A 12,180-nucleotide genomic window follows, 5' to 3' on the forward strand; every position below is an offset into this window, starting at 1 on the left:
TGGAGTGAATACACCTGAGTAGTGTTATAGCTTGCAACACAGGACACTTTATATTTATTATTTATTTTGAATATGTTATTTATTTAAATGCTGTGTGAGTAATACACAGTGTATGATTGATAACAGATTAATAGTAAGATAGAAACACTCATTCTGTCCTATAAAGTACTCTTTATGATCTTGGTCCAGTTCCAGTTAATAAAAAGGAGATTTCCCTGCTCTGTATGGATGTAGTTCCCAGAGTGGAGCTTTAAGGATCAGATTCCACCCTTTCCTGTCAAGGCTCACTCTACTAGACACGTGAGTGCTTCTTGGGCTTTTCGGCACCAGGCAAGTGTTGCCTAGATTTGCAAGGCTGCGACCTGGTCTTCTGTTTACACATTGTTCAGGCCTCTTCTAATGTAAACTTTGGGCAAAAGGTCCCTCATGCTGTTCTTGAGCAATTTGTTTTTAGTTGAGCCTGTTCCTTAGTTGGACTGCTTTTTTGGACATCCCAATTATCTCTGAATGTTGTGTCCCTAAATAAATGAGAAGGAAAACTGAATTTTTGTTCTCACCGTAAAATCCTTTTATTGGAAGTTTATTGAGGGACTCAGGCGCCAACCCTCTGTGTTTATGGTCTTACTCTTGTAGACTGCTTTCTTATAAAACTGAGGCCACTGGTCACTATTTTTTTGTTTGCCAGTGTCCAAATCCTCATGTAGGCAGTAGTATAACCCAATTGTCTCTAAATCCTGTGCCTCTTCCAAGAAAAGAATTACAAGAATCTAATGTTAATTCAAATTTAGGTACTTACTTAATTTCTATTTAAAACACATTTATGTTTGTGTAATGAATGCACAACTGCATTTATTGGTACAATGATATTGACAGACATTGTATCACTTCTATTTCCTCTGACCTCACCTCTGTCTCTGTCAGATAACTCCATTCAGCATATGGTATTTCCTCACAATTAAATCACTCCACTGTGTCTATTTTACTATCAGGCCACTACATTCTACTATGTAAAGTCATCATCAGGAAAATTTTAGCCTTTGTAAATGTCACAAAATGCTACTTAAAACAGAACTTCCCTCTCTCAATCAACATTGACTACTTTTGATCCTTATGCTGCTAGTATTGGTAAATTGATAGAAAGGTACATTATATTTATTCGTTTTTTTGTATTTCTTCAGTTATCTCCTGGTTTCCAGGCCTGGTTTTCGTTCCACCTGCTGGTCCTCCTGGCCGACAGGTATGTGCTAGGAGTATTACCTTGTGGTCCTCCGTCCGGGAGGCCCACGTCGTTGCAGCGTGTGGGTGGGCCCAGAAGCCTGTCTGGGGCCTACCACAGCGGCAGAGGAATGGTCCTGGGCTGTCTGTCCTATGGGAAGAAGCTGAACAACTGAGAAGATCCCAGGGCAGGACCCGTCATGGAAGGATCATGCAGAGTGCTGGTCTGGAGAGGGGCCTGGTGACTCAGTTGGAGGACGCATCCTAAAGTAACCCTACCGCATAGTACTGCCGGGTCGGCTTAAAGGTTCTAGTGCTGTGTTTGCTGTTCATCGTAAACCATTACATCCTGTGGCAGAGGATCGTACGGGTTTTGCTCCAATCAAGTCTGTGGCAGAGACTTTTGTTCGTGCTGTGTACTGGCTGCTAGGTTAGTGAGAGAAACCTATCCAGGCAGGCAAAGATTCAACTATAAAGAGAAAGTACATTCTTCTACGAGTTCTCAATTCCTAATACTACACCAAAAAAAGGTATTTGAACTTCCCTGCAACTCTCCTTCTACCTCTTTCCTGCCACTTCCTTCAATTTACGTTTATTAAAGCATTGGAAAGATACTCAAGTGTCCGGCGCCTACATTGTCTGGTATTAAACCCAACGGGACCCTAGACCCGGTTCTGGTGAAATAGAGGTAACAAAGGTGACGGTAACAGCCCGCTTTAAACCAGCAGCTCCACCGAGAGTTATTGCTACAGATGGATGGGTGAGTTTGCTTTTGTAGCACCCTCTAGCTTAAAGTGGATGTAAACCCTCACATATACCCAGTGAACAGCCTTAGATGACACACAGGGAAGAAACAAATCTCCCTACAGAAGGTTTACATGCATATCTTCTGTCTTCAACTTTATATATTCTTTACAAAGTTCAGATCGTGTTAGGACACACCCCCTCTCCTCATAGGTAGAGACTTTCAGAACTGTTCGCTGAATAGTTCAGCACTCTGCTAATCGATTTATAGCATCTTCCCAAACACAAAACTCAGGCTGCTTTTATCTTAGTTGACGGAGAACTTGTCAGAAGTTATCAGGCTGATAACAGAAGTACGGAGCAGGGGAAAGGCATGGAACATAGTGCTTTAAAGAGAGATAAGAAAACACTGCAGATATATGTGCCCAGCTCAAATTTCATGAATCGGGTTTACATCCACTTTAAAGGGGATGTAAACCCTCATGTTTTTTCACCTTAATGCATCCTATGCATTAAGGTGAAAAAACTTCTGACACTGACCAGCCCCCCCCCCCCGTTTTACTCACCTGAGCCCGTTCGTTCCCTCGGCGGAGATGCAATCTACCTCTCTGCCTGTTGTCTCGGCTCTTCATTAGCTAGATTGATAGCAGCGCAGCCATTGGCTCCCACTGCTGTCAATCAAATCCAATGATGTGGGCACTGGGAGGGCAGGGCCGAGTCTGGCATTCTGTGTCTATGGACGCAAATGCTGGACCCGGGAGAGCGCCCGCACAAAAACCCCAAGGGAGAGCGCTTCTCCTAGGGGGTTTACTGATGCGGGAAGGAACTGATAGCACCACCGGGGGACCCCAGAACAGGTGGATCGGGGCCACTCTGTGCAAAACAAACTGCACAGTGGAGGTAAGTATGACATGTTTGTTATTTAAAAAAAAAAAAAAAAGGTTTACAACCCCTTTAATTCTGCTAATGTATAGATGTTGTTTTTGTTTGTAGGTGAATTGTCAGGCTTGGTTGGCAGCTAAGCATGTGTGTTTTTTCCTGGGTTGGGCAGAGATCCAGGGAGGGCTGGATGACTCACAGGCAGCATCAGTGAGACCTCACCCCTACTGCTAGAAGAATGGGAGGGGAAGTAAGGTAGAGCTGCCTGGAGTATTCATGAGGACCTGGACCAATCCCCAACAGATGGGTTGGCAGGGGCAGGCCTCCTCAAATACTCAGGGTGCTCTGCGCCCAAGCCCAGATTAGGGGGGCCCAGATTAGGAGTAGATTAGATTAGGGGCTTGGCGCATGGATTAGGGGGGCGGCACCCCTGCGCCCTGCATGAGCGACCGCCACTGTGCAACCTAGCCCGCTCCCACTCTTAGGTCAAGCTAAAAGAGCATTGCCATGTCATGACAAATCCAGTGTGGACAACGGCCCCGCAGGTCTTGCCCAGGAGGTGCAAAAAGTTATCAGTGAGTGTAAGCATTCCTCCTCCCCTGAGCGCTAACAGCGACATAAGGGTAAGAAGTGCTGGGCCTGTGGCACAGGCCTATTAACAGACTAACAAAATGAAAAAAAAATGTTGCCTTTAGTTCTATTTTAAAGGAAATTTAGAGAATATAGAGATTGTCATTGCTGATCTACTTTGCTGAAAATGCTAGTTGCTTGGCTGTCATGCTTATCCATTGCCTCAGTACTGTGGGGGACTGACCTTGCATAAGTGTACACCATTTGCAAGATTGTAAGTTCTGACAGTATGCTTTTTTGGCTCAGTAGGTCAGAAAGTAGTGAAGCCAGACAACTAGCATTTTAGAAGATAAGCAATGGAGGCTCCCTTAACGTGGCAAAACGCCGCTAAACGTGGCATTTAAACGCAACAAAACAGACATTTTAAATGCAGGTTACTATCTGTCAAGTTAAATCGTTCAGGAGAGGTTGTAAAAACGTCCCGTGTACATTAAGCCTTACTCAGGACATGTTTCCTATTACCTCGCAAATGTTAATAAATGCACGCACTTGTTATCTTTTGCAGCATTCATTTCAAAATTACTTTTGTCCAACAGTGACCAGTCCTCCACAGAAAGAGGTGCAGCATGTATAAAGATCTGGTAGGTGGTAAACATCCCTGATGCACACGAATTTGAATGAGAGGCAGGTATCTCACTGCCCACCAATGTAAGTGAAATTGTATTACTGTTCAGCCAGCCTTACATATGCCAGCATTGTATCAGAATTATAGGGAAAAAAAACACACTGCCACTTCCCTAGCATTAGGCAGGAAATAAATAGAGCATAAAATAGTCAAGAGTGCCCAAGTGACTTTGCAGCCATTTGCAGGGACTCCAAAATCTCAACATTCAATATTCCAAACATGTATCGTAAATCGTTAGAGGGCCCTGCACTCACAGTGAACAGCATTCCCTTATTACATCTTTGCTGGTTGCAAGTACAAAGATTCTCGGTTTCATTTCCAGTAGAAAGATTTAAAGATTTGGTATACAATTGTACACAAAAGTAGAAGCCACCCGCTGATTGATAAAGTATATGTGAATGAAACAAATATCAGCTTCTCAGAATGTTTGTACTTGCATTGAACATTGAGTCATAAAAGTGACTATACCCACTGTGATCACAGGAAATTCTCTGTATTACACATTTCTGAAATATACAAATAAACATACTTCCCAAGTTTTGAACTTCAGAATGAGTACATAGTGCGTTGAGGCAAAATGTTGGTGTTGCCAAACCCTTGGAAGTGGGGGGGCCTAAGGGTGAGGGGTATGCTGTGTACAAACTGCAGGGTTGAAGAGTGCACTATGTACAAATAGCAGGGTTGAGGGGTGTGCTATGTACTGAGTGCAGGGTTGAGGGGTGTGCTATGTACTGAGTGCAGGGTTGAGGGGTGTGCTATGTACTGAGTGCAGGGTTGGGGGGTGCGCTATGTACTGAGTGCAGGGTTGAGGGGTGCACTACATAAAGAGTGCAGGGTTGAGAGGTGTGCTACGTACAGTGTTAAATATATATGCTGTTGATCATATACCCCTGCGCCACACCTATGTGATTATATATTATATATTAAGGCAGCTGCTGTTATAACTAAAAAGTAATGCTTGATAAACACACTGAATAAAATCTGTGACTAAACAGCGCTTGCTATGTTGGATGCAATCTTATTATACCGTGATAATTTAATAAACCATATATTATTGAAAAGGTGTCAATTTGTGAATTTAAATAAATAAATAAATAAATATAATCCTGTGACTAATAAAATAATACAACAAGAAGTGTTCTAGTCCATGTATCAAACAAACTCTGTGTAGGGATATTGTAACCAACACTGATGGGATCTAGTATGATAAGGTAACAATGAAAAACAATGTAGGATGGGGGTTGGTTGATCAAGCTGTTTTTCTTCTCGTGTAGATGAATGCAACAGGTGTAACAGGAGTCCTGACCGCACACACCCTCAGGCTGGGTTCCCACATGTGCGGTGCGAATTGAAGCTCCGTTTTCACAGCTAATTGACAAAGGAGTTGTTCAGCATTTCATGTCAGTTTTTGATCAGGATCGGGTCAGGATTGCATCAGTATCAGGTCAGGTTTACATCAGGATCAGGTCAGGATTTTATCCTGTTCACAACAGAATGCATCTGCAAATCAGATGCGTTCCCATAGAAGATAATGTGCTTGTAATTCGCACCGCAATGCCCAGAAAACACACACGTTTTTTGGGCAATGCAGAGTGCGAATGCAACGCACATATGTGAACCAGCCTCATTCAAATGAACGTATTTTAAAATGTCATGCGAATTGGATGTAGTGTAAGCCACATCCAGTTCGCATAGGTGTGACCCCAGCCTCACCATTCACACATTTTTTTGTTGTGCATGACTTCCAAAAAAGACAAGGCAAAAAAATGGGATCTGGGTGCCTACTCACCAGACCCTTTTGACCCTCTCTGCCTTACGACAGGAGGAGTCAAATTGGGCTTGTATGGTCACCGTGATCAAATGCAGATCTTCAGCCGGGATATCTTGTCCTCCCTGCACACCAGGTTAGGTATGGGCTTCCACCAACGCTCCTTCTACTTCCTGCACCTTCCTGTACTGAGTGCAGGGCTGAGGGATGTGCTGTGTACTCCAAATTACTCCCCAAGTACAGAGCTTTCTTCCCCACACATCCTCTGAAAGAATGGGGCTGCTGCAAAAGAGCAGCTACAACCTACCCACCCCCGCCAGCAGCCTGCACGGATATTCTAAATTAAGAAGCTTTCACCGTGGAGCTGACAGTGGCCGTGGCTTGTGTAGATTCCCCGCCCCGTCCCTCCTCTGCTTTGCTATAGAAATATGCAGGGGGGGGCAGAGGGGGTTCTGTGCGGCTGTCACTTGTAAATATGGATTACAAGTGACAGTAGTAAGCAAGGAGAAAGGTGAACAGCACCGGAGGAGGCAGAACTTTCCGGCTGACAAAAAACTCTGCTGGTGCCTGCGCTAGCACGCCCCTGCAGTGCACAGTTGCTGGAGACACTTGGCTCCACTCTGGGACTCGAGCCTTGATTTGCCGGGACTTGTATCAGATCCGGGGACGGTTCCAGAAAATCTGGGCTGGTTGGGAGGTATTATAAGATGGTAAATTTAAGTAACCGTGACAGAAGTAGGCCCCATGGTGATCTGCTAACAGGGCAACAAAGTATTCCTAAAATTATTAATCTCAAAATCTTCAGAAACAGCACATTATATATACTGTATATAGTAGATATATTGTAACATGGTCAGGCTCAGCTGTAGTGGCAGCAGTAAACCATGCACAAGACAGGGACACCCAAGAACAGTCCAAGCAGAATTGTCCTGCGCTTATATCCAGCAAGGCAGCAAACAAACAAAATTCAGTGCAAGAATACACATACACATACACAACCCTGACAACCCTGCCATATAAACTGCATAAATAAATATATATGTAGCGCTACCCCCCCAGGAGCCGCTGGTATTTTGCCCCGGTCTTCCCCACTTTTCCTTTGCAGCCAGGCACAACGTAGATTTAAACAGCCGGGTGCACACACACACACATTTCCACTCATTGTCTCCAATCACCAGTCTTGGATTTTTGTTTTGTTATTTTATTGGAGAACTTGGATAGGGAAGAGATATACTGTAGTAGGATACTCCAAATTGAACTATTCACACTGAGGACTCTAACTTCCTTTTCTAGTGAAACTTAGCTTGCAGAAGGCAGATATAGACTCCTTCACGGCTGCAGCACACTGATTGTAGAGCTGAGCAATGTCCCTTAGTAAAGTAGTGGACAGTCCTTGACAAAGCTCTAAGAACTGGTTTGAACTAGAGATGCTGTTGTATGATGGGTGAACTAGAGATACTGTTGTACAAGGAGGATTTGGATTTTGTGGGAATTTCAGAGACTTGGTTCAACAGCTCTCATGATTGGCTGGCAAACATTCAAGGGTATACCCTATACCGCAAGGATAGAGAGGGTAAAAAAGGGGGAGGGGTATGCCTATATATCAAGAATAATGTACAAGCGAATGTGAGAGATGACATCACTGAGGGAGCTAGAGAGGAGGTGGAATCCTTATGGGTAGAGCTCCAAAGGGATGAAGCTAAGGGGAAAATAATACTGGGAGTATGCTATAGGCCCCCTAACCTGAGGGAGGAAGTAGAGACGGATCTCCTATCACAAATTGGATTAGCAGCAAGGATGGGAAGTGTTATCATAATGGGGGATTTTAATTATCCAGACATAGACTGGGCGGAGGGAACCGCGCATTCATTTAAGGCTCGCCAGTTCCTTAATGTCTTGCAGGACAATTTTATGGGTCAGATGGTAGACGCACCAACTAGAAATAAAACATTACTCTATCTACTGATTACCAACAATACAGACCTGATCACGGATGTGGAAATACGGGGCAATTTAGGTAACAGCGATCACAGGTCAATTAGTTTCAGTATAAATCACACAAATAGGAAACATGAAGGGAACACAAAGACACTGATTTTCAAAAGAGCCAACTTCCCTAAACTACAAACCTTGCTAAAAGGCATAAATTGGGATAAAATATTAGGAACAAAGAATACGGAGGAGAGATGGGTTTGCTTTAAGAGCATATTAAATAAGGGCATTAGCCAATGTATCCCATTGGGTAATAAATTTAAAAGAGCGAACAAAAATCCTGGATGGCTTAACTCCAATGTAAAAATGCATATAAAAGCAAAGGAGAAGGCCTTCAAAAAATACAAGGTTGAGGGATCATCCTCAGCATTCAGACTTTATAAAGAATGCAATAAGAAATGTAAGGGTGCAATTAGGACGGCTAAGATAGAACATGAAAGACACATAGCGGAGGAGAGCAAAAAAAATCCCAAGAAATTCTTTAAGTATGTAAACAGTAAAAAAGGGAGGACAGACCATATGGGCCCCATAAAGAATGAGGAAGGACATCTGGTTACAAAGGATGGGGAGATGGCGAAGGTATTGAATTTATTCTTCTCCTCAGTCTTCACGAGTGAATCGGGGGGCTTCAGTAACCAAAACTGCAGTGTTTATCCTCATGACACAACACAGGAAGCACCTCCATGGTTAACAGAGGACAGAATTAAAATTAGACTTGAGAAACTTAACATTAATAAATCACCGGGACCAGATGGCTTGCATCCGAGGGTACTTACGGAACTCAGTCAAGTGATTGCCAGACCGTTGTTCCTAATTTTTACAGACAGTCTATTGACTGGAATGGTACCAGCAGATTGGAGAAAAGCCAATATAGCACCAATATTTAAAAAGGGCCCAAAATATTCCTGGGAATTACAGACCAGTTAGCCTAACATCAATAGTATGTAAACTCTTGGAGGGGATGATAAGGGACTATATACAAGATTTTAGTAATAAGAACGATATCATTAGCAGTAATCAGCATGGATTCGTGAAGAATCGTTCTTGCCAAACCAATCTATTAACCTTCTATGAGGAGGTGAGTTGCCATCTAGATAAAGGAAGGCCCGTAGACGTGGTGTATCTAGATTTTGCAAAAGCATTTGACACAGTTCCCCATAAACGTTTACTGTACAAAATAAGGTCAGTTGGCATGGACCATAGGGTGAGTACATGGATTGAAAACTGGCTACAAGGGCGAGTTCAGAGGGTGGTGATAAATGGGGAGTACTCAGAATGGTCAGGGGTGGGTAGTGGGGTTCCCCAGGGTTCTGTGCTGGGACCAATCCTACTTAATTTGTTTATAAATGACCTGGAGGATGGGATAAACAGTTCAATCTCTGTATTTGCAGACGATACTAAGCTAAGCAGGGCAATAACTTCTCCGCAGGATGTGTAAACCTTGCAAAAAGACCTGAACAAATTAATGGGGTGGGCGACTAAATGGCAAATGAGGTTCAATGTAGAAAAATGTAAAATAATGCATTTGGGTGGCAAAAATATGAATGCAATCTATACACTGGGGGGAGAACCTCTGGGGGAATCTAGGATGGAAAAGGGGGTCCTAGTTGATAGATGATAGGCTCAGCAATGGCATGCAATGCCAAGCTGCTGCTAATAAAGCAAACAGAATATTGGCATGCATTAAAAGGGGGATCAACGCAAGAGATAAAACAATAATTCTCCCACTCTACAAGGCACTGGTCCGGCCGCACCTGGAGTATGCTGTCCAGTTCTGGGCACCATTCCTTAGGAAGGATGTACAGGAAATGGAGCGAGTACAAAGAAGGGCAACAAAGCTAATAAAGGGTCTGGAGGATCTTAGTTATGAGGAAAGGTTGCAAACACTGAACTTATTCTCTCTGGAGAAGAGACGCTTGAGAGGGGATATGATTTCAATTTACAAATACTGTACTGGTGACCCCACAATAGGGATTAAACTTTTTCGCCACTCATTAAAATTAGAAGAAAAGAGGTTTAACCTTAAACTATGTAGAGGGTTCTTTACTGTAAGAGCGGCAAGGATGTGGAATTCCCTTCCACAGGCAGTGGTCTTAGAGGGGAGCATTGATAGCTTCAAGAAACTACTAGATAATCACCTAAATGACCGCAACATACAGGGACATACAATGTAATACTGACACATAAGTTTAAGTCATAATGTACTAGTATGCAACGCCGGACGCTGAGACGTCAGAGTCACATTCCCAGTTCAGTGGTCTGAACTGCGAATGCATGGTCTCAGATCACATTCCCGCTAACAGGAAAGGGGAGATTAGGACAGAAGAGACCTCTAGGGTCTCTTATGTTATATAAACCCTGCCTGTCAGCGGATTTTAAAATTTTTACTTTACTTCCACTTTAAACAGACAGCAAATCAGACATCCCAATTCTCCCGCATTTGGCTGCAGGCTCCCGGACACCTGCAAGCGCAGGGTAATCTCCTGGCTGGGCCTGTCACTCAGCCCGAGCGGCTTAATTGGGTAACTTAAAAGGAAAAGAAAGGCACCTCTAAGTGCAGTATGCAAAATTTAATAAAGTGCACAAAGGGTTAAAAGCAGTTACAAGATTGTTGAGTGTTAAAAGACATGATAAAAATAAATAAAAGTCCTCATCTGTGGCATGTGTCCATCCTCAGCATGATGGTAGAGAGCAGTGTAGAGCCGACCAGCAGCTATAAAGCGTTCTCATGCGTGTTGGAAAGAGGAGGCAGCAGGGAAGCCTGTATTCACTGCGGGACACACAAGACTGATGGTGTCAGTGTAGAGAAGGGGGCGGTAGCGCATTTCGCAGCATGTGCGGCTCCTTCGTCAGACCTTAACACGCATAGGGGGGGGACATCCCATACTGCTGTCCCCAGCCTGCTTTGATTGCTGCATGGGTACTCTTTTTTAAGGTCAGTTCGGGTCGGTCCGGCCAATTCAGCAGGGAAGGAGGGGGTGGGCCGAGGCAGAGAGAAGACTGTGCGCCGGTCGTGATCTGCAGACTGTAGCAATTAAAAGAAAAAGAAAACTTTACCCAGTCAAGCGGACTCTTTCTCCACTTTCAGGTGCCGCCACGCAGTGATCTTCTGTGCAACAAGTACAAGACAGTCCCTTCTATATCAATCCGCCGGGCACCCGAAAGTGGAGAAAGAGTCCGCTTGACTGGGGAAAGTTTATTTTTCTTTTAATTTCTACAGCCTGCAGATCACGGTGCCCAGTCTTCTCTCTGCCTCCACCCACCCCCCCCCCCTTCTGGGAAATTCTCTGACTGGGATGGCTCACCAGTCCCATTGCAGCCAGACCCCAGGCTCCAGCTCCAGCAGTCAGACCCCCATCTCCAGCAGCCAGACCCTTGGCCCCAGCAACTGGACCCTTCGCCTCAGCAGCCCGACACTTGGCCCCAGCAGCCAGACCCCTGGCCCCAGCAGCCAGACCCCAGGACCAGCAGCCCAGTTCCAGCAGCCAGACCCTTGGCCCCAGCAGCCGGACCCTTGTCCCCAGCCCCAGCAACCAGGGCCCAGCTGCCAAACCCCTGGCTCCAGCAGCTGGACCCTTGGCCCCAGCAGCTGGACCCTTGGCCCCAGCAGCTGGACCCTTGGCCTCAGCTGCCTGACCCTTGGCCCCAGCAGCCAGACCCCTGGCTCCAGCAGCCAGACCCCAGGACCAGCAGCACAGCTCCAGCAGCCAGACCCTTGGCCCCAGCAACTGGACCCTTGGCCCCAGCAACCAGGCCCCAGCAGCAAGGGCCCAGCAGCCAGACCCCTGGTTCCAGCAGCCAGACCCTTGGCCCCGGCAGCCAGACCCTTAGCCCCAGCAGCCAGACCCTTGGCCCCAGCAGCCGGACCCCTGGTCCCAGCAGACAGACCCCAGGATCAGCAGCCCAGCTCCAGCAGCCAGACCCTTGGCCACTGTGCCCATCAAATGCTGTCACTGTGCTATCAAATGCTCCCACTGTGCCATCAAATGCTTCCACTGTGCCCATCGAATGCTGCCACTGCCACTTCTTTGAGGGACATCTTAATTTCAAGTTTGCGGTAGATAACCAGACTTTGTCCCCTGGTTCTAGACTCGTTACCCCTTTTTTTTCTTGTCAAAAAATGTTTTATTGTTTGCCTGGGCTTTAGCAATGGTGCCTTGTAGTAATTGATTATTGGAACTGAAAAAACTCAATCTGTCTTGTACAGCAGGTACGGAAGATTCTATAGACAGCTCAGGCAAAAAGGAAGGGTGATACCCATAGTTGGCAAAAAAGGGTGACTGTTTGTGCAATTTGATGCAGTGTGCGGCGTATGGTCTGAGCACTG

This window comes from Aquarana catesbeiana, linkage group LG10 (assembly GCF_042186555.1).
Source record: "Aquarana catesbeiana isolate 2022-GZ linkage group LG10, ASM4218655v1, whole genome shotgun sequence".
NCBI lineage: Eukaryota > Metazoa > Chordata > Amphibia > Anura > Ranidae > Aquarana > Aquarana catesbeiana.